At 41.3% G+C, this 22,175-nt stretch overlaps 1 protein-coding gene across 6 annotated transcripts in view; it reads right to left on the reverse strand.

Moving 5' to 3' along the window:
* Positions 1-22,175, reverse strand: part of SGK3 (serum/glucocorticoid regulated kinase family member 3) — a 120,957-nt gene that overhangs the window by 61,112 nt on the left and 37,670 nt on the right. For 2 of the 6 annotated variants that reach the window (XM_070481145.1, XM_044780250.2), the window contains exon 1: positions 12,759-13,140. The exons of 2 other annotated variants lie outside the window; for them this stretch is intronic. The gene's annotated coding sequence lies outside the window, so the exon portion shown is untranslated. Of the gene's footprint in view, positions 1-12,758; positions 13,173-22,175 lie in introns of those variants that run through there. 2 more of the 6 variants (XM_070481144.1, XM_044780249.2) reach the window with 2 other exon arrangements.

Consider the following 22,175-nt stretch of genomic DNA (forward strand, 5'->3'; position numbering starts at 1 on the left):
GCTGGAGAAAATCAGCATAACCCCTGATATCTGGTAAAAAACTACTGACCTGGCAAATGCTTTCTTTTCTATCATCATCAGTAAGGATACTGAGATGCAATTTGTCATCAAGTGGCAGAAACAGCAGTACACCTTCACTGTCTTACCTGAGGGCTGTATCTGCACTGCCATAAGATAATCTGGAGGGACCCTGATCATCTCAGTATCCCACAGATCACCACACTGGTCCATCAGATTGATGGCATTATGCTAACTGGACCTGCTGAACAAGAAATAGCAAGCACCCAGGATGCATTTATAAGACACACAAGCAAATCAGAGGATGGGGGATAAAACCTTCAGAAGTTCAAGGATCCACCACATTGCTAGTTTCTACAGTTCCAGAGGTCTGAAGCAGGATACCTCATCTAAAGTGAGAGACATTACTACACCTTGTACCAAGTCCACTGAGAAAGAGGCAAAACGATTGGTGTGCTTCATATTGGGGTATGCTGCTCTGGCCTATTGACTGGGTAACCCATGAGGCTGCCAGTTTTTACTGGGGCCTGATCCAAGAGGAGGTTCTGCAGCAATGAAAGCTGCCCTAACTCTCGGGCCTAGGCCTCAGCACACCCAAGATTACCAGAAATGACATGGCTGACAGGGATGGGGTAAGGAGCCTCTGACAAGCAAGAAAGAAGAAAAAGAGCTGTAGACCCCTTAGGGTACTGTCAACAGCTACTGTCCACTTTTGGTTTTTTGGCTTGCTACACTAAGCCCAGGTAGAGATTAGACACCTGCCCATGAGAAACCAAGAGACTATGTAACAAGAATAGCCCATCATGAACAGAGCATTATCTGATCCACTAAATTATAAAACTAGACTGTACAGAAGCATTCCCCTTGATATGGGAAAAAGCAAGACTGGGCCTGAGCAGGTCTGGAAGGTACAAGTCAACTGAAGGACTAGGTGACTCCCCTGGGACTTGCTCCTCCTTCCTTGTTGGCTCTCTCTCAACCCACACTCACGGGGAGGATCCTACAACTAGCTAACAGAGGAAGGAAAAGGCATGCCTGTTTATGGATGGACATGCGTGGTGTGCTGGCACTGACCAGAAGTGACAGCATACAGCCCTGATCAGGGATGGTCCTGAAAAAGAGTGGTGAAGGGGAGTCTTCCCAATGGGCAGAATTCTAAGCAGTACACATGGTGGTCCATTTGTGTGTCAGCAGAGATGCATGCCAAAGATACGTATCTATACTGACTCACGGGCAGTGGTTAAGAGATGGCTTGCTGGTCAGGGACTTGGAAAGAACACTGGAAAACCAGTTTCAAAAAAAGGAGGGGGGGCGAGTTGCAGAAGTATGTGGAAGAAGCTTTCAATACAACACATAATGTGAAAATATCTATGTCCCGGATAAACGCCCACTACATATCAACCATTGTAGAGAGGCTCTCAATAATCAGATGGTCAAGACGACCTGTCCTATGGATGTCAGTCAGACTCCTTTCCAATCACCCACTGCGTGCTCAGTGCACCCATAACAAAGTGGCCAAGGCAGTAGGGTTGGAGAGCATACAGAGGCTCAACAACATGGCCTTCCTCTCACTGAGACTGATCTAGCTGTTGCCTACGTGAGTGCCCAACCTCAGCAGCAAAGAACAACACTGGGCTCCACTATGGCATCATCCCACAGCGGAAATCAGACAAGCCACCTGAGGCAGCATCTGACCTCACAGAAGTCAGATTTGCCTTCACTGCCTGAAATATACTTCTGCCAAAACCACCATTCTTGGTTACAGCAAGTCTTATTCATTGTCACAGTATCCTCTACAACATCACATCACACCATGGAACACATTTAGGGCAAAGAAGTGTGGGAATAGGCTCATAACCAGAGAATTCACTAGTCTTACCATGCATCTCTTCATCTAGAAGCAGATGCTCGATAGAATAGTAGAATGGCTACAGAAGGCTCAGCTCTGGCACCTCCTAGGAGACAATACCCTATTACACTGGTAACTGGACTGCAAGATGTGGTCTATGTGCTACACCAGCAGCCAACATATGTTGCTATCCCCTACAGAGCCAGAATATGTGGGTCAGGAACCAAGAATAGCTCTTCTCAGCATTATCTCTATTAATCCCTTAAGGAATTTTCGCTTTCCTTTGCAACCCTGGGTTTGGTGGAGGAATACTTCCACCAGGGAACAGCCTAGCTCTGTTAAACTGGAAGCTAAGACTACCCACTAGCCATTTGTGACCACTCCACCAACAGTAAGAGAGTAGTCACTGTCCCAGTGAGGTGACTGATCCAGATTTCTAGGAGGAAACTGGGATGTGCTATACACTGGGGGAAGGAGGATCATGGCTGAATTGAAGAGATTCACAAGTAGTATTGGTCACAGACACAGAGACTACCACAGTTTTGTTTTATTTTAGTTTTTCTCTGTTACTTTACATGAAGAACACTGGTAGTGGTTCCAAGTAAGAGTGTGAATGAACTGGATGCAGGGACTGAGAGGACTTTGTTTCCCCTGAGTTAGGAACATGCGTTTTATGCCCAAAGTATAAGAGTGAAAACTAAGGGACAGAAAGGGGAGGACTGTGCTGGACAGTCTCTGTTTGTCTTTTCAGATCCATCTCCATTCTGCTCCGTGCCCCAGGATGCTGACCTCTACAGCCTGCACACCACAGGTTCCCTTGCCCTCGAGCTGCTGGCTGATTTCATCCCGAGAGGCACTGGCAGGATCGGGGATGGGAAGAGAGGGATCAGGGTACCTGTCTCCTCATCCTGCTCCCTCCTGCGAAGCTGCAGCTTGGTAGTCACTGCATTCTTCTCTCTAAGGCCTAAGCTCCTGTCTGTGATCCTCCTGTGACTACAACTCTTACAGGGATGACATGCTACAATTCTCGACCCCGAATCCTTACATGAGTCTAAATCACCTGAGCCCTAGTTTCCTATCTAGAAAATGTGGCTAGCAACACCTACTTCACATGGCTGTTTTAAGGATTCAAAACAAGTGTAAAAGACCCAGCTCTGTATAGGTAGACAATAATTTGGCTCTAATAGCCAACAATCTATGAAATAATCGTTCAAATAAGTTTTTATTCCTTCATTCAACACTTAGGAAGCATTCATTATGCATTAAGAATATAAAGTCAAATATAAGAGAAAATCCTACCTACAAGGAATGTATCTCATGGGGAAGAAGGATAAGCAATATAAAAACTTCAATAGTTGCCTGAGTATGATGTTAGATGTACGCATGGTACACTGTGAGAGCACAGACAAGTGACACAGACACAGACTATCACATATTCTCAGCCTAGCAAAGCCAGGCAGGTATGGGAGGAGAAGTCTGAAAGAGAGCACCCTTGTTTGCCTCAATTTTCTCTGGAAAAAGGAGCTGGAATCATATGTTGGAAATGAAGATGTTGCTGTGAAGAAAAACAGAGAGAGATTAAACCACTTGCCCAAGCTTAAGTATCCAGCGAATAGGTGACAGAGCTACGATTCAAATCCAAATCTGTCCGACCTCAAAATCTGTATGTATTTGTGGGCTATACCACACTGTCTCCCCTTAAAGATTCTCCTTTCCTTCAAGCTGAAACAAACCAGCAACCTAACAATATTTAATACTTGGTAGCTAAGCTTATTACAAGCCAGACTGTGCTTTAAATGTGTTAACCTGGTTGCTCCTCACCACAGCGCCACTGAGAGGAAACCCAGGACAAATGGAAGCATAAAAAGGTGAAGTAAATGGCCTCAGGTGGTTGAGTCAGGATTTGAACAAGGGGTGGTCTAACTTCGGGACCTTCACCCATGATACCACACTGCCTCTATCACATATATATGCTCCAAAGAGTCCTCTGGGAAGCAATGAAGAAGGTTCATAAACTTATTTTTAAGTGGTTAGAGGTGAAATTATGAAAAAGCAAGCCTGCTATTACTGCAAATTTAATGTATATTTATTCTGTAACACTGAAGCAATTAAAATTGTGTAAAATCATCTTATGGCCAGGCAGGCAAATAAAGCAGAATGGGAAGAGGATTGATATTAAGAACCCTCACAACCAAGCAAGAACAGAACAAAAAGCTAGGTTGTTCACACGGGAATAAAAGTTGGAACTTTGGGGGAGGTTCCCAGGTATGCAGGGCTTTCCAAAAGAGGAACAGGAGAAGAATGCCTTCATTCTGCTGGAGAGTCACAAAATAATCTTGCAGATTGGTTCCCAGAGACAGCTGTCTCGCCCTGGGGTAGGTCCCATGGCTCTAATGAGACTAAGTTCAGATACTAACCCAGAATGGAAGAACTAACTTTAACACCCAGCTAGTGAATCAACTCAGACAAGTCCAACAAGACCAAAAGAAGCGGGTCAGATGAGAAGAGAACTTCCATCTTAGAAGGAACAGTGATTTGCAAGGGTAACATAATAGCTAGTAAACATATTTATAATGGTCTCATTGGGCAGACACTTGGCAATGTCTGGAGACATTTTTGCTTGTCACAACTTGGGGGTTTGCTCTTGGTTACATGTAAAGGATGATGCTCAACATCCTACAATACACAGAACAGCCACTACTACTATAGAAAACCATCTGGCCCAAAATGTCAATACTGTTGAGGTTGAGAAACTGACATTCACTGAGCACTAATACCAGGCCCTGTTCTAAGCGCTCACATCTAACACATCACTGAATAATCACGGCAGTCCACGAAGTAAGTATCATGATCCCCGTTTTACAGATGAAGAAACCTAGGCTACAAGGAGTACTTCTATATGGCCACACAGCTTTGGGTGGCAGCATTGTGACATGAACACAGCTCTGAGCCAAGAGCCCAGCTTGCACACACTATCCCTTGATTTCTTTCTTTTTTTCTCCCCTAAGATTTTATTTTTCCTTCTTCTCCCCAAAGACCCCCGGTACATAGTTGTATATTTTGAGTTGTGGGTCTTTCTAGTTGTGGCACGTGGGATGCCGCCTCAGCGTGGCTTGATGAGCGGTGCCATGTCCGCATCCAGGATCCGAACCAGCAAAACCCTGGGACGCCAAAGCGGAGTGTGTGAACTTAACCACTCGGCCAGGGGGCTGGACCCTGTCCCTTGACTTCTTATGGTACTGCTCCATGCACCCCCTTCTTCCAAATCATCTTTGGAGATATAGAGTTGAGGAGAAGAGAGCACCAAATGTCCATCAGCAATTGCAGTACAGAAAACAAGCCATGCATAGGAAAAGCAGCTTTCCGATTCTGCCACCAAGAGGGGTCAAGCTTGTGCAGCAGTATGTCAGGAGTGGGCCATCTTCTTGAGACATCACACCGTCAATACCTAACCAAGAGCTTGGCATAGAGAAGGCTCTGAGCATTGGTGCCATCACAAGGACAATCAAGGGCTAAATTATGAAATAAAGAGGACACAAGAAAGAACGCTATCACAGGATACGGTATTTAAAAAAGGAGGGGGGCGAAGGACCAACCTGGTGGCATAGTGGTTAAGTTTGCATGCTTTGCTTCAGCGGCCCAGGGTTCGTGGGTTCAGATCCTGGGCACAGACCTATACACATTGCTCATCAAGCCATGCTGTGGCAGCATCCCACATACAAAATAGAGGAAGACTGGCACTCATGTTATCTCAGGGTCAATCCTCCTCACTTAAAAAAAAAAAATGAGGGGAGGAGTTTGTCTTTTCCAGAAAAAGCATTCATAGATTTAAAATTTTTTCTTGGGGGCTGTAAAAAGTAGAAATATGGATGGAATTCCATGAAAGAAAACTTTTCAAATTCATGTTATATTAAAATTTTGTTGATAAATACTGCTTAAAATAGTTAAGGCTTTTTTTCTTTTTTAAAAAAGTACGGTTTCTTCATCATTCTGACCATCTTTTTGTTCATTGTATTCAATTACTGCCCTGGATCTTGTCCATCTTTGTTTCAGACAACGAAAAAAATTTTTATAAGAAGGTCAAAAGATTCTTCTGCTTTTACCTCTAAAATATAAGCAGAGAGGTTCTGAACTCCATTTCCTCCATACATCGTAAGTGTTTGGTACTGACTAGTGGACCCTACCTAACCTACAAGGTAGACACATTCATAAGTATCACTAGTCACTGAACTAACATGGCAGAGAGGGGTCAGTGATTCACACCAAGACATAAAGGGAACTCAAGAACAAGCCTGTACCCAAAGGAAGGAAGCAGGCCTGGAAGAGCTACAAGTTTTCTTTAGCAAAGGAACAGGACTGGCACTGGTTGTTTGGGAATAAGGGTTTCAAAAGAGGGAGGTGACAGACCCAGTCAAGGAAGAGACCAAAGAAAATCCACAAACAGACACCGGGCATGGCATGGGAACTGGTTTGGGAAATGGGGACACTCCAAGAGAATAAGAAAAGGAATTGGGAATGAGGATGCAGCATGAATTATTCCAGAGAAGGCAACAAGCCAAGTGGGTGGGTTTCATTTTAAGCTACTTTAAAAACACCTTCCCAGGAAATTCTTACTCCAAACTAACTGGTTACCTTATGGAAAGTCTACTGTAATAATATATAATCTGTATCTGTTTATTTCCGCCTCTCAGAATACTAGCTCCAAAAATATCCAAAATGTTTCCATAGAAACAAAGCACATCTTTGTCACATCTATAAATTAAGCTCATTGCAGAACAGATTAAAAATCTTAACAGGATCTGCCAATGGAAGATACACAGTAACCATCTCCCCACACACATCACAGGATGAATCAGTTACAACCTTTCCTGTTTTCCTTCCTTACTAATATATCCTTCCTCTAATTCCCACCCAACCCCCCTCTTTGATTTTTCCCTCATTCTGTAATCACAAAGCAGTCCTGGTTTTCCCTAGGTTTACCACATCTCTTGTTTGAGGCACCTTTTATTTATCCTGATTCTTGATAAAGACAAGTGATATAAGAAAAAATATGTGCAAAATATGCAATGTTGAACACAATATAGAGTAGTCTGCACCCAACAATTTCATAGGAGTGTCCAAGAACTTCAAAGAAAGTTACACGAGATGGTCATTCCCTGAAACCAGCTCCATTTTATTACATACATTTAAGGAAGGTACTGAGTGAGAAGGTGGAAGTAACTGCTGACAGTTTCCTTGTTTTCTAATACTAGAATCAAAACTGCCAGGATAAGGAGGAAGGCTTTAAATTTACTCCAGCGGGTAACATGTCCCTCTGCTGCTTCCAGAACTGACAGCATAGGGATGGTAACTGTAAGAGCAATGCTCTGCTCTATCCTTCTAAGCCTCCCAAAGCCACCATCTTGTGTTCCTGATCACCAGACTGCCTGCCCTGTTTCCGGCTTCCAAGCTTTTCCATTGGGAGGCACACTCCCAGTGTATCTTCCAGGCAGATGTAAACACAGAACTCCCAAGGATGATTCCTGGAGGACTGTGATCACTGGCAGAGTGATGGGAGGATGGGTGCTTACACAAGGCAAGAGAAAGCGAGGGGAAGATCACACAGAACTAGCAGTGGTAAAATCCTGCAGGCCCTAGGAAGCCTAGGGTAAAGCCAGTTCTGACTGGGGAGGTTAGAAGAATTCAGATTTGAAGAGGCCTGGAATTAGGCCTGGAAGAGCTACAAGTCAAAAAAACAACCAACCAACCAACTGACCAAACAAAACCCCCCCAAAGATAACAATTCCATCACATCTCCTAGAACCTCTTGGGAGAACCTCCAACGTGCTTCCATTCTAACCCTCTTCCGATCCACTCTTCCCACAGTAGCCAGAGTGATTTTTTTTTCCTGAGGAAAATTAGCCCTGAGTTAACATCTGTTGCCAGTCTCCCTCCATTTTATATGTGGGTCACCACCACAGCATGGCTGATGAGTGGTACAGGTCCACGCCTGGGATCCAAACCCACAGACCTGGGTCGCTGAAGCTGAGCCTGCTGAATTTAACCACGATGCCATGGGCTGGCCCCAGAGTGATTTTTTTAATCACTGTAAATCTGATAATTTCACTCCTTTGCTTAAACCCTTTGCATGGCTTCATATTGCACTTAAAATGAAATCCAAACTCTGAATTACTGCTAAGAGCCTAGCCACACGGCCTAACCTTTTCCTCCCTTTCCAGCTGCATCCCACCAGGGCCGCTTGCCCCTCTAGTCACTAGACTGCCATCAGAACAGCCCCTTCCTTGTTCTCACACACACTGAGCCCTTTCCCTTCCCCAGTCTCTTGTACCTGTGTCTCCTCTGCCTGGAATGCTTTCCCTTCACCACTTCACACTGAGGCCTTTGTTCAAATGTCACTTCCTCCAACAAGCCTTCATGATCACCCCAATGAAAGTGCTCCGTCCCCAAATTAATCTTCTGTGATCATCCTGGCTTTCTCCATTTTAGCATTTATTACCACCTAGGTTTGTATGTTGCTTGTTTATTGAGAACCTCCCTGACTGGAGTGTAGAAATGGTGACTTATTCGCTGCCATGAACTTAGTAGGCCCCAATATACATTTGTTTGTTTTATTTACTCATTCAACAAACAGGTGGAGAGACACACTTGGAAATTCTAATTTGCCAAAGTATGCAAGTGAGATCTTCAAAGCAACCACTGGCTCATCATTCCTTCCTCGGTCTCCCGAATCATCAATTTCTCTCTCTTTACCATGTCAATCCCATTATTATATAAGATATGCTACCTCAATAAAATCCTCCCTAAAAATACAGATTTACTTATTTAACAAATACACAGTGCTTAACCATGTGCTGGGGATATGTAATTAGTCTATGCCCCAACTTTTATTATTTGCAAGAATGATGCTATCTGATAACACCCTTAACTAAGGCTTTTTAAAAACAAGGAGAATTTAAGGTAAACACATATGCTTATACAGTGTGATAAAGGAAACTTTACTCCAATGCAAATATTTGCTTTCAAGATTCTTCTTCTGAAAGTAACACTTTACCGGTTAGCACATTAGAAGAAATTTCCCAAAAGAAAAATTTACAACCACTTACATATTTAAATTAGAGTAAATTTATATATAAATTATAGTACGTTAGCTTTAAATCTTAATCTTACTTTAGCTCTGCTCTTAGAAAAGATAATATGCAGAATTTTACACGTAAGTTTTAACATTTCAAAAATTAGGACTTTAATATATGTTTTCCCTACCAACACTTTCCTATTAATAGAAACTGCAGCTCCATCCCAGGAATGGTAAAATAAATTTAGACTCTACCTGTAAGTACTCAAAATCAAGAACAAGAAAATAATTAAGCTAACGCATGCCCCAGAATGGGAAAACCCCAGCTGAGGTTTGAGAGGCAATAGGAGAGAAGAAAAGATAAAATTAAACTGCAGAAGTGTTGACACAAGTTCTGGAAACAAGTTTTAAACTATTAGAAGTCGTCACAAGTAAAATAAAAAGTCATTCAATTGGAATATGTGAGAGGACATGTTTGTAACAAAATGAAGCAAAATACATAAAACCAAATGCTGATATCGAACAATGAAACTAGAAGCTTCAACAACAGACACATTCAAGTATCTTATATCTATCACCTTTCTCTGAAGAACTAAAAGCTTCTGGCATATATCCTCCCCATATATAGATGAAAATAAATTAAGAAAGAAGTATGAATATTTTAGTAGTTAAACAATGAAGGGAAAGCAGGTAGACTACTTCCTGCAGACCAAAAAGAGGACGAGAACATTCAGTCCTACCCAGCTCAGAGAACAAAGCAGAGAGGCAGTGTTACCCATGCTCAGAGACGCAAAAACAAAATAAAGCTTCGGACTAATACCCCACAAGACAATCCAAAGCTGCAGATGTTGCTCCATAAAGTCTATCTTGTGTTTCCTGATTGAGTTTATTGTGTATTTTTTCTAAACTTCTGCCTGTCCAGCTATGTGGTGTTGGGTACGTTTCTGCTCCTACACCTCTGTCCTTCTATGAATCCGTATCTCACTATCTTCATTTGCATCTTTTCATTTAGAACTAAATTTCTCCCTGCCTTCTCCCTTGATTGTCCATATCCTAGAAATGATTGTTGAAGCACAATACATAATGATTTAAAGCCCTATTAAGTACGACTTTAAGTTCATTTGTATTTAAAAAACAGGTAAGTGGATGTGAGTCTTATTTTTCCTTAAAAAAGTGACTGGAATTTGTGTACGCAAGCTTCTTGTCTCCCAGGAGCTTATTTGTAGCAAAAGAGAAAAGACAAATGCCAAAGTATTACAATTCAAAGTAGACTGCAATAAATTCCCTAAGAACGGTATATGGAAAGTCAGCAGAATTCGGAGGAAGGAAAAACCATTTCCAACTGAACTTATCTAGGTATTTGGGGTGGCAGTGATATGTGAGGGAGGTTTGGAAGGCAGGGCACTCAAAACAGAGCAGCCAAAGTCCTCAGGTACAAATAGGGAATAGCCATTAGTTCAGTTTTTCTGAATTCCTGCCCACTTATGGGAAAAGACTCACTCACTAACAAAAACAGAAAGAGAAACTGTCATGAAGCAACATTCACCTTGGAATTTTATAGGGTATTGTCATTAAAGCCTTATTTTACTTTCATATTTACAAGCGTAAGTTGGAAATCACTTTTCTTATACACAGGAGATACAGGCTGGAACAGTGGATCTGAGATCATGTTGCAGAGAACTTTGAATGACAGGCTTCTGGCTCTGGATTTCATTCTGCAGATGAGGATGTGAAGGCATTTGAAAGGGAACTTGAAGGGCTGTAGGTGTAGAGGATGGAATGAAATGGAGGACGGCTTAAAGAAATAGGGGCTTGGCAACAATAGGAATGGCAGGTTTGCAAAAAATTGACAGAGAAATAAGACAGTAACTATCTGCATGTGGAGTGCAAGGTAGAAAAAGGAATTAACCTTGCCTCAAGGTTTTATTCCTAGGTAACCAGGAGAAATAACTAGAAACGCAGGGAAAGGAGAGCAAGGCAAGATGACAGGGAATTGGCTTAAGTAATTACTAGCCCTAGCTGGAAATGTCTGCATCAGATCCATGCATCTGACACCTCGTGCCAGGCAGTGTTTGCAGGCACTTAGGATACAGCAGTAAACAAAACTCGGCAAGCACCCCTACCCTCACAGAATTTATCCTCTAGTGGCAGGTAATAAATAATGAACAAGTAAATAGATAAATATACATTATAGGAAGAGTAGGGTCATAAGGAATTTTAAACAGAATGGCCTGACTGAGACGGTAACATCTGAACAAATACCTAGAGGTGAGGGAGTGAACTACGCAAGGAGCAAGGAAGAGGCAGCAAGGAACACACCACTATCTCCCAACAATTTCACTCCATGATGCTTTTGAAGTGAGCAGCAATTGCAACATCTCTCTTCATTTCCTTGGGCTAGCACTCAGTGTTCCACTTCCTGATTCTATCCTACCCAATCAAGAAAACTTCACCAATAACACAGTGATAACAAACTGCCTAGTAGGTCAATTTGTTTATACTGGCTGTTTACGTTCCCTACATGGCAGAAAAGGACTGCATTTTAAAACAACAAAACCAGAGCACTGTCAGAACATGTTTGTACAAAGCTTAAGAAGACAATCATCTTGTTCTCAAAGCAATCATTGATGTAGCAACTTTGAGACTTGTGATTTAAATCAAAGGCGCTGAAGAATGATTATGAATCATGCAATTAAGCTACCAAGCAGGATGTTGCTGACAGAAAAACCATTCACAGCACCCTAAAATTGTCAAAAGAAAAAAAAAAGTTCTGTTATCAAAACGAGAAGCAATATCCTATTTTGATTTTATAATTTGTTGCTCAGGAGAGCTGAATTCTAGTCTAAGCTCTGCCACCTCTCAGTTCTGGGTCTTTAGGTCTCATCCTCATCTGTAAAGGGTAGCTGGTCTGATTTTTTAGATTCAATTCTGAAATTCTATGTGGTAAGTTATGGTTTCTATGACGTTTATTTATGCATTTGGGTACTCTGGTTTACTTCATTTTGCAATAATAGTACAAATAAGCATGCACCTCAAATAGCACAACTTACAAGTTCTGTTTAAAGTGATATGAACTTCTTTTAAACAAATCTACCAGAGCTTGGTGCTTAAAATGAGGCAACACCCATTCTAAAGGTGCTACCTTTCTTCATCCCACTTTTAAAAGGAACAGCCTTCAAGACTGGGGTTTCTGTTATCATTTGAGAGTGGATTTCATTTGGGACAAAGTGGATGATGCACATCAGGTAACAAATACCTCTAGTACGAGAGAAAACCAATGAGACCTTTTCTGGTGGAACTGTCTTTGAAAAATGTTCCAAAGGAATCCCCAGGTATTTCTACCAAAAGCTCTGCAGAAAGGTTTTTCTGTGGTGACAACTTGGAGGATTAATGCCCATCTGAATGCCTAATAAAGAAAACAGCCAACGTTATTGTGGACTATGGGCCAGGCACTAAGTATTAACTCATTTAATCCTCATAACAATCCTATGAGGATCGAACTATCATTATCCCCATTTTACATATGCAGAAGCAAAGGCATAGAGAAGTTAAGCAAATTGCCCAAGTTTTCACAATTAATAAATAGATTCAAACTCAGGCACTCTGGCTTCAAAGCCTGCGTGCTTAACATCCACGAAACACTGCCTATGCAAACCCTGGTGTCCTTGTTTAACAGTCACATTACCAGTCACACTGTTCTTGCAAACTGAATAACACGAAGTCAAAACAAAGCCACACCGCAAGTTCCCTATCGAGTTTCTCTTCCAGTCCTGAACCACAAACTAGAAATAGACTATGGAATATAAAGTCTGAAAGTACCTGAGGTCTCTCGAGATCTGCGGAGGAGGTGTGTGTAGCAACGCAAATGCTTTCTGTCCGGTAGCTAATGCCATGAACAAGTGCTGCAGAGCCAGAGCCCGACTGGGTGTCTCCCTCCTTCTGGGGGTTCACTGGCCGCCAGCGCCCCGCGCTGCTACTCTGCGCGGAAGTGGCACCCGGGCGCGTCCGGCTAAACCACACCTGCCTCGGGCGCCCGCGCTGCGTCCCTCCACCTGGCCCGTGCGGCGCGGGGACCCTTGCCCGCACTTACCTTGGGGGATCGACGCCCGGCGCGTGGCGAGCGAGAAGCGCCGCCACAGCTGCGCCACACTCGGCCGGGCTCCACCCCGCGCCTCCCGCCCCCAGCGGCGCCGCCGCGCTCCGCGCCCCAGCCAGACCTCCAGGCCCCGCCCCCCGCGACAGGCCCCCGCCCTCACCAATCAACGGCGCCGTCTTGGCCGCTGGCCCCGCCCAAAACGATGGGGCGGGGCTTCTGTTCATTCAGCTCTGTCCCCGCCCGGCACGCTAGGGGGCGGTGGACCCGAGAGGAGCTGTGGGCACGGTGAAGCCCTGGAGGCCCTAAGTAAATAAAGGGGACTCGTGCCTGCGGGTGCCAGCCCCTGAGGGAGGAACGGCGGGACGCAGGGAGAGGGAAGGGAGAAAAGAAGAGAGATAGCCATAGGGATAAGATGAGGAAAGAGGCCTGGGAAGGGAAAGCGAAGGCACCCTCCCCAGGTTCCAGTTAAGGTGTAGGACTGGGTGAAACATCTCAACAACACAGTTCACTTATTCAGGGTATTGGCATAATCTCATTCTCCGGGCAGGGTGGGAGTCATACGAATTCAGGGTTCCATGCCTGAGAAGTCATAGGGAATAGGGTTTAGAGGGGCAAAGAAAGGAAGCAATTCCTTGACTAATTTCCACCTGACATCCTTGTTCTTCATTTTAAAAATTTTAGAAAGGACTCCCAGTAAGAATCCTCACCCCAGGCTTAATTTAATGTTAATCATTCCCTCTCCCCTCAAACAGCTCAGGCACTTTGCAAGAAAGCAGACCCGTTACACCCAGTCCAGCTCTGGCATAAATGTCCAATACTGTACTACCTCAATGCGACTGCATGTATGGATAAAAGGGAAAAAATCAGACGACGTGGAGGGAATTATTTTAACTATTAATTTATTTGATTTGGGGAGGTGAAAAATGATTTCAGGAATCAAGTAAATATCTAACTGAATTATGGTGGGGAAACACAAGGCTCACTTTGCCAAGAAGGAGAACACAGTAACCTCTGCTACCAGAATTTCAGAAAATAGTGCCACCAGGCCAGCCTAGCTGTGTGGCTTTAAGGAAAGTGACAATACCTAATGCCGTCAATATCCTTATCTGTAAAGTGAAGAGAGTAGGTCAGCTGACCTGAAGACCTCTAAACACCCTTGCACACTCCATTTCATCCCACCAGGCTCAACAATTAAAGGAGAAGTTCTACAGGGAAAGCCCTGTCCAGTCAGAAGCCACACTGAGAAATGAGGAATTTTTAGAAAAAGCCTCAAGGATCTCTGGCATCACTTCATTCAAACTCACCTTTCTGACATCTCTATTTGTAATAATAACGCTCTTGTCCTAGCTCAAAACCTTTGACTCTTCTTCCCTCTCAATCCTCACAGAGTCACCAGGTCCTTGGCTTTCTCCATTACAGAGTCTCTTCAGTGACCCTTCTCATTTTCACTGCCATCTCTGTATAAAGTACAAATTCAAAGAACTCAGGATCTTCCATCTGACCCTCTCCTACTTTTTCCACCTAATCTCCAACTACTCTCTGTGTGTAATCTGTCTGACAGATTGTCTCCTCACTGTACAGTATCTGCAACATCCAGCCAACATTGCTGCCACTGAACATTTATACCCACTGCTTCCCAGCTCAGAATGCTTCTTCCCAGTCCTAGCTCCCAGTCCAGAATGCAACAGCTTAGCTCAAGGACCTCTCTATGCAGGACAATGCTATAATACTTAGGGTCTGTACCACTTAACTTGGCACTTAGTAGGGTTGCCTTGTTTTGTTTTCTCTGTTACTTATAATATTTATCTCCAAAACTAAATTGGCAGCTACTTACTGGATGTCCCCAGACGCCAGACAATTGAGAAAGAAAAAGCTATTTTCAGTATCTCTAAAAGCCTAAAAGAAATTATATATTCATCTAAAGTTTGTCTACTCAGGTTACCTATAACAGCAAGAGTCGCTGTTTTTGTCTGAAATTACATGACACTGAAGTAACACCAGTTACTTCATGCTAACTAAAGCTTTGATGGGCTTTGGTGACATTCAAAAAACAGGAAAATAAATTATTATTAAATAAGACTTGTTTTGAAAACTAAATCCTTGAGATTCATGGAGGTACATAAAAATAAAAATTAGCCTACTCAGTCTTTGTCATCCCATTGTCCAAACAAGTGATATAACCATAGTAAGTGCTTAAAAAAATATTCGCCAGCCTATGATTATTTTCAGCTTCCCTTAAGCCCCTCTCTCCTTCGCTGCAATTAAAATACTGGTCTTTTCTTTTTCATGCAAATAAGATCGTAGGAGTTTCCCCTTCTAATTTCAAATAAATTCTCGAGAATAAGATAAACAAGAATCACACAGCACTTCTTGAAGTTGGATTAGAAAAGTTTTTAGTGTTCCAAAAATAAATCCTCAAATCACAGTAAATTGCCTATGTTAGGTGGTCCTATATTATATTATTAAAGATGTTGAGAGAGTAAATTTTCCTTAACTGCAACCTTATCCAGATGAAAAAGTAGAAGCAGAACCAAGTTTGCAGAATGAGTACAAGTAAGAGTGAAAACTGATTTGCAATCTATCAATGGCCCCTTGTGTTTTGAAAATGTCACTGGCATGCTGAAGGGAGGCCTCAGGGCTCTGAAGTCTGGCCCAAACAATCGATAAATCACTACTCACAGCAAACCTTTATAATATTCTGGGATTTAAGAAGTATTAAACTGGCAGACTAAACAACAGTCACGCTTCATTTTATAGAGTGATTCTACCAGAAGCTATTGGTTACAGACTCTTGGAACTTTTCTCTTCTTCTCCTCAAAATGTGAGATGACTATTATAAGTATAGCCTTGGGGGAACTTCCAAATCCAGCCAAGATAAAGTAACAAGGACCATATTTACCCTCCCACGTAAACCAACAACAACAACGAAAAGGAGTCAAACAAAATATATACAACAATAGTTTTCAAGATACTGAATATAAGGCAGTGAAGAAGAGTGATCCCTCAGAGACAGGAAATGAACAAGGTTTACCCCAGCTTATTACCTTTGGAGAACCTACAGGCCATGGCATAGGAAGAGGGAATTGCAGGAGGGCCCAGCAGATTCCAAGTTTCTACCAAACATTTAGGGAGGAAATGATACCAAATCTATATAAATATTCCAGAAAACTGAAGAGGAGGGAATACTTCCCAACTAATACCATGAGACCAGCATTACTCTAAAAGTTTTTTTAAAAAAAGATATCACAGGAAAAGAAAACTCCAAACCAATATCCCTCATAAACAGAGATGCAAAAATTGTACACAAAATTTTAGCAAGTTGCATCCAAAAATATATAAAAAGGATACTACACCATGACCAAGTGTGGTTGATCCCAAGAATGCAAGGTTGGTTTAACATTTAAAAATTAATCAATATAATTCACAATATTAACAAACTAATACAGAAAAACCATATGATTATCTCAATAGACACATAACTAGTGCTTGATGAAATCCAATTTCCATTCCTGATAAAAACTCTTGGGAAACTGGAAATAGAAGGGAACTGCCTCAGAAGGGGCATCTATAAAAATCTTACAGATAACATCACACTTAATGTTGAAAGACAACACTTTCTCCCTAAAATTAGGAAGAAAACAAGGATGGCAAACAACAATCAAAAATTGCAATTAAAAAATAATTTACAATAATATCAACAAATATTAAATACTTAGGAATAAATCTGACAAAAGATGTACGAAAACTCAACACTGGAAACTATAAAATGTTGTAAGAAATTAAAGGATAACTAAAAAAGTGGAGAGCCTATACCTTGTTTATGAGTTGGGAGACCCAAACTGTTAACTTGTTAATTCTCCCAAAGTAATCTATAGATTCACCATAATTCCAATCAAAATCTTATCAGGCTCTTTTGTAGAAACTGACAAGCTGACTCTAAAATTCATAAGGTGTGATAAGCAGAATCATGACCCTCTAGAGATGTCCACGTCCTAATCCTCAAAACCTATGAATATGTTACACTACATGACAAAGGGAATTAAGGTTGCAGATTGAATTAAGGTTGATAATCAGCTAACCTTAAAATAAGGAGATTACCCTGGACTATCTGGGCGATCCAAATATAATCAGAGGGTCTATAAAATGGGAAAGAGGACCAGAAAAAGAGATGACAACAGAAGCAGTGTTGAGAAGATGCTATGTTGCTGGCTTTGAAGATTGAAGAAGGGGGCCACAAGCCAAGGAATGCAGGCAGCCTCCAAGCGATGGGAAGGACAAGAAAACGAGTTCTCTCCTGAAGCCTCCAGAAAGAACACAGCCCTGCTGACAGTTTGATTTTAGCCCACTGAGACCCATGTTGGACTTCTAAACAGTGAACTATAAGATAATAAATTTCTGTTGTTTTAACCCACTATGTTTGTGGTGATTTGTTATGGCAGCGATAGAAAACTAATACATATGGAAATGCAAAGAAGCTAGAATAGTCAAAACAATATTTAAAAAGAAGAACAATGTTGAAAGACTTAAACTACCTGATATTTAAGACTTATTGTAAAGCTGTAGTAATCAAGACAATGTGGTATTGTCATAAAGCTAGATAAACAGATCATTAGAACGGAATAGACAATCAAATAGAGCTTTGTGACCTTAGAGAAATTACCCAAAGTATCACAACCACTCAACAATAGAGAGAGGACTTAAATCCAGGTCTTCAACTTTAGGTCCTGGGCTCTTTTTACTGTAACTGGCTTTCTCATCCAAGCTCATGTCTTTGATTTTTATCTCCACACAGTTGGCTACCATATACCTACCTGAAGCCTGACTTCTTTCCCAAGCTCCAGTTGCAAAGTTCCAACCACCTACTAAATGTCTTCCCCCTGAAAATGAATGAATTCATGGTTTTCCTTTCAAGCATGCTCTATAAATAGCACCACCGCTTACCCAGTCACCCAAGTTCAAAACCTTGGATTCTTCTTTGACTTCTCCCTAAATTTTCCCTCCCTTCCCTGTTTAGGTTCTCAGAGCCTTTGACAATTTTCTTAGGCTAGAATCTTTCCCTTTTTTCAACCCTCCCATCCCTCACCAGGCTAAGTGCTCATTATTCAGGTCAAGTTTAAATAGCTGCTCCTCAGAGACGCCTCTCCTATCTAAAGTGGGCCTTCCTCTGTTATATCTATCATAACAGCTTGTTTATTTTCTTCATAACATTGAGCACAGTTTGCTCTTTTTTTCTCTGTTAACTATTCCGCTGTTCCCTACTGGAATGCAAGGTCCATAAAAGCAAAATAACATATCCACCTAGTTCACTATAGCAATTTCAGTGCCTGAGGCATATAATAATGGGGTACAAATCATTAAGTGAATGGACAGATTTCTTCAGTCCTTTCGAGTCTGCCTCCACGATCTCTGGCATTTGTCCCTTCTCCTTCACTCTCACGATCTAGGTCCACGCCTTCCTGTTGTGCTAACTTTTCTAATGGTCTCTCAGTCTCCTCTTTTCCTTTTCCTATCCATCTTGTAGAATGTTGCCTAAGCACAATCTAGTCATATAATTGTCTCTGTTCAAAAACCCATAATAATTGTATTGCAATCTCTATCAAAATTCCAACAGCCTTGTTTTGCAGAAATGGAAAAACTAATCCTCAAATCCATATCGAACTGCATGGGGCCCTATACAGCCAAAAGAATATTGAAAAGGAACAAGGTCTCACATTTCCTGATTTCAAAACTTACCACAAAGATACAGTAATCAAAATAATGTGGTACTAACAGAAGAATAAACCTATAGACAATTGGGATAGACTTAAGAGTCCATAAATAAACCCATACATCCATGGCCAACTCATTTTCAACAAAGGTGCCAAGATTATTCAATGGGGAAAGAATAGTCTCTTCACATGGTGCTTGGTCAACTGGGTATCTACATGCAAAAGAATGAAGTTGGACCCCTACCTCATACCACATAAAAAAATAAACTCAAGATGGATTGATGACCTAAATATAAGAGTTAAAACTAAAAAATTCTTAGACGGAAACTTAGGGATAAATCTTCATGACCTTGGATTTGGTAATGGATATGACACTGAAAACATGTGCAACAAAAAAACCCAGATAAATTAGACTTCACCAAAATTAAAAACTTTTGTGTGTCAAAGGACATTATCAAGAAAGCAGGAGCTGGCCCCATGGCTGAGTGGTTAAGTTCATGCACTCCACTTTGGCCCAGGGTTTGCCGGTTCGGATGCTGGGTGCAGACCTGGTACCACTCATCAGCCATGCTGAGGTGGCGTCCCCCATAGAGGAACTAGAAGAATCTGCAACTAGGATATACAACTATGTACTGGGGGGCTCTGGGGAGGGAAAAAAAAGAAGATTGGCAACAGATGTTAGCTCAGGGCCAATATTCCTAACACAAAAAAAGAAAAAGTAAAAAGGCAACCCATGGAATGGGATATTTGCATTCATATTTGCAAATCATATACCTGATAAGAGTCTAGTATCCAGAATTTATAAAGAACTTGTACAACTCAACAATAAAAAGATAAATAACATAATTAAAAAGTGGGCAAAAGGGGCCAGCCCCATGGCCTAGTGGTTAAGTTCAGTGTGCTCCACTTCAGCAGCCCTGGTTCAGTTCCCAGCACAGACCTGCACCATTTGTCAACAGCCATCCTGTGGCGGTGACCCACATACAAAATAGAGGAAGACTGGCAACAGATGTTAGCTCAGGGCGAATCTTCCTCAGCAAAAAAGAAAAAAAAAAAAAAGGTGGGTTGAGGACTTAAATACACATTTCTCCAAAGAAGACAGATAAATGGACAAGAGTACATGAAAAGATGCTCCACATCATTATTCATTAGGGAAATGCAAATCAAAACCACAAAGAAATACCACTTTACATGCACTAGGATGGCAATAATCAAAAAAGTGGAAACCAAGTGTTGGTGAGGATGTGGAGAAATTGGAGTCTTTGTACATTGTTGGTAGGAATGCAAAATGCTGCAGCTGCTGTGAAAAACAGTTTGGCAGTTCCTCAAAATGTTAAACATAAAATTACCATATGACTCAGCAATTCCACACCTAGATATATACCAAGAAGAACTGAAAACAGGTACCCAAATAACTCATAAGGAGTAAAAGGGCACATGTGTATGGTGACGGATGGTGATTAGTATTTGGGTGGTGGACATGATGTAGTTTACACAGAAATTGAAATACAATGATGTACATCTGAAATTTATATAATGTTATAAACCAATGTTACCTCAAGAAAAAAAGTAAAAAAGAAAAATAAACCAAATACATGCACGTTAATAGCAATACTATTCACAGCAGCTAAAAGATGGAAACAATCAAATGTCCACCAACAGATGAATGGATATACAAATTGTGGTACATATAGTCAACGGAATATTATTCAGCCATTAAAAGGAATGAAGTACTGATGCATGCTGCAATGCAGATGAACCTCAAAAACATACTAAGTGAAGGAGGTCAGACATAAGAGGTCGCATCCTGTATGACTCCACTTACATAAAATATTCAGAATAGACAGATCCACAGAAAGAAAACCAGATGGCAGTTGCCAGGGGCTGGAGAGATGAGGGAATAACTGCTGAATGGGTATGGAGTTTAAGGCAGAGGTGATGAAAATGATTGAAACTAGACAGAAGCGGTGGTTGCACAACATTTAAATGAACTAAATGTCACGGATTTGTTCACTTTAAAATGGTTAATTTTATGTTATGTGAATTTCACCTTAATTTTAAAAAAACACCACCTAAACAATATTCCACTGATGACTGCATAAGATCTTATCAATCTAACCTCCTAGATCCTCCATACTCTGACCATCATTTACCCCCCCTTCCCCTTCCTGCATCCCACGCTCCAAGCAAAACAAGCCCTTTCCTTTACATGCCACACCCAGCCTCATTCCTCTACATATTTAAGTCTTGCTCATCTTCCAAGGCATTATTCAAATACAAACTCCTTCAAGAACTTTCTCTCATTCTTTTAGGGGGGAATACTCTCTTTCCTATAAGCTCCTATAAGTATTTTATCTGCACATCGTGTTTTCTACCTCAGAGTTATTTATTTATATTTACATGTCCTCTATTAGCCAATAACTGTCAGCAGGACCCATATGTGTTTCAAACTATTTTTCCCAGGGTCATTAGGATACTCTAACACGTAGCAGACACCTAAATATTGAAGGAAAAAGATTAGTGTAAAGTGAATTTCTGCATTTGAATTCTCTTGGCTTTCATTATAAAATTGGAGATGTGCTTTTCTGGGAATATATTTGACTCTAGTATGTCTAAAACCCTTTGAAAATAACATATAGATATATTACAATTTCCTAATGAGGTAATCATAAAAATATTTCTGAACACTAACATAAAGTAACTAGAACTATTTGTATCCTTGACAGTAACAGCTAATGTTCTTAACAGTACGAGTCATAATAATAATAGCTAATAGTTATACACCACTTATGTGTCACACTCTCCAAGCTCTTTACACATATTGATCCTCACAATAAGCCTATGAGGCATGTACAGTTATTACCCCCGTGGTACGGGTGAAGAAACACCTACAAAGCCAAATAACTTGGCCCAGTGTCACTTAGCTAGTGACTGCGGGGACTGAGAGCAGAACCCAGGCACTTCAGTTCCAGAGTCCATGCTCTTAACTATACTATGCCGCCTCTCTGTAACAACAGCTTAACTGTGTATAATAAAACGACTTTGAAAGGTCAATGAGTTTCCAAGAGAACATTTCCTAATATTCCAGAGCAGGTTAATGTGAAACTTTCACTGTTTTCTCAGACTTTGTGTCTGGAATTTTGAGATGGCTGATAACTTTTAGAACTTGATTTCATTGTACTGAAGAAATTATATTGACTAAGAAACAGTGGAAGCAGGAACACAACATAAAGCACAATTAAACATAGAATAACAAATGAACTCCTAATAAAGGAACGCAAAAGTTGAAGTACAGCAATGGGACTATACACCAACTGAAATATAAAGAAGCCTGGAAATTTCACAAAGACTTCTGATAACTTAGTTTTTAAAATGTGATTTTCTGCATCTCAAATTCCAATATAACTCTTATATAAAACAGTGCTTATATAT

This window comes from Equus asinus, chromosome 12 (genome assembly GCF_041296235.1).
Source record: "Equus asinus isolate D_3611 breed Donkey chromosome 12, EquAss-T2T_v2, whole genome shotgun sequence".
In the NCBI taxonomy this organism is placed as follows: domain Eukaryota; kingdom Metazoa; phylum Chordata; class Mammalia; order Perissodactyla; family Equidae; genus Equus; species Equus asinus.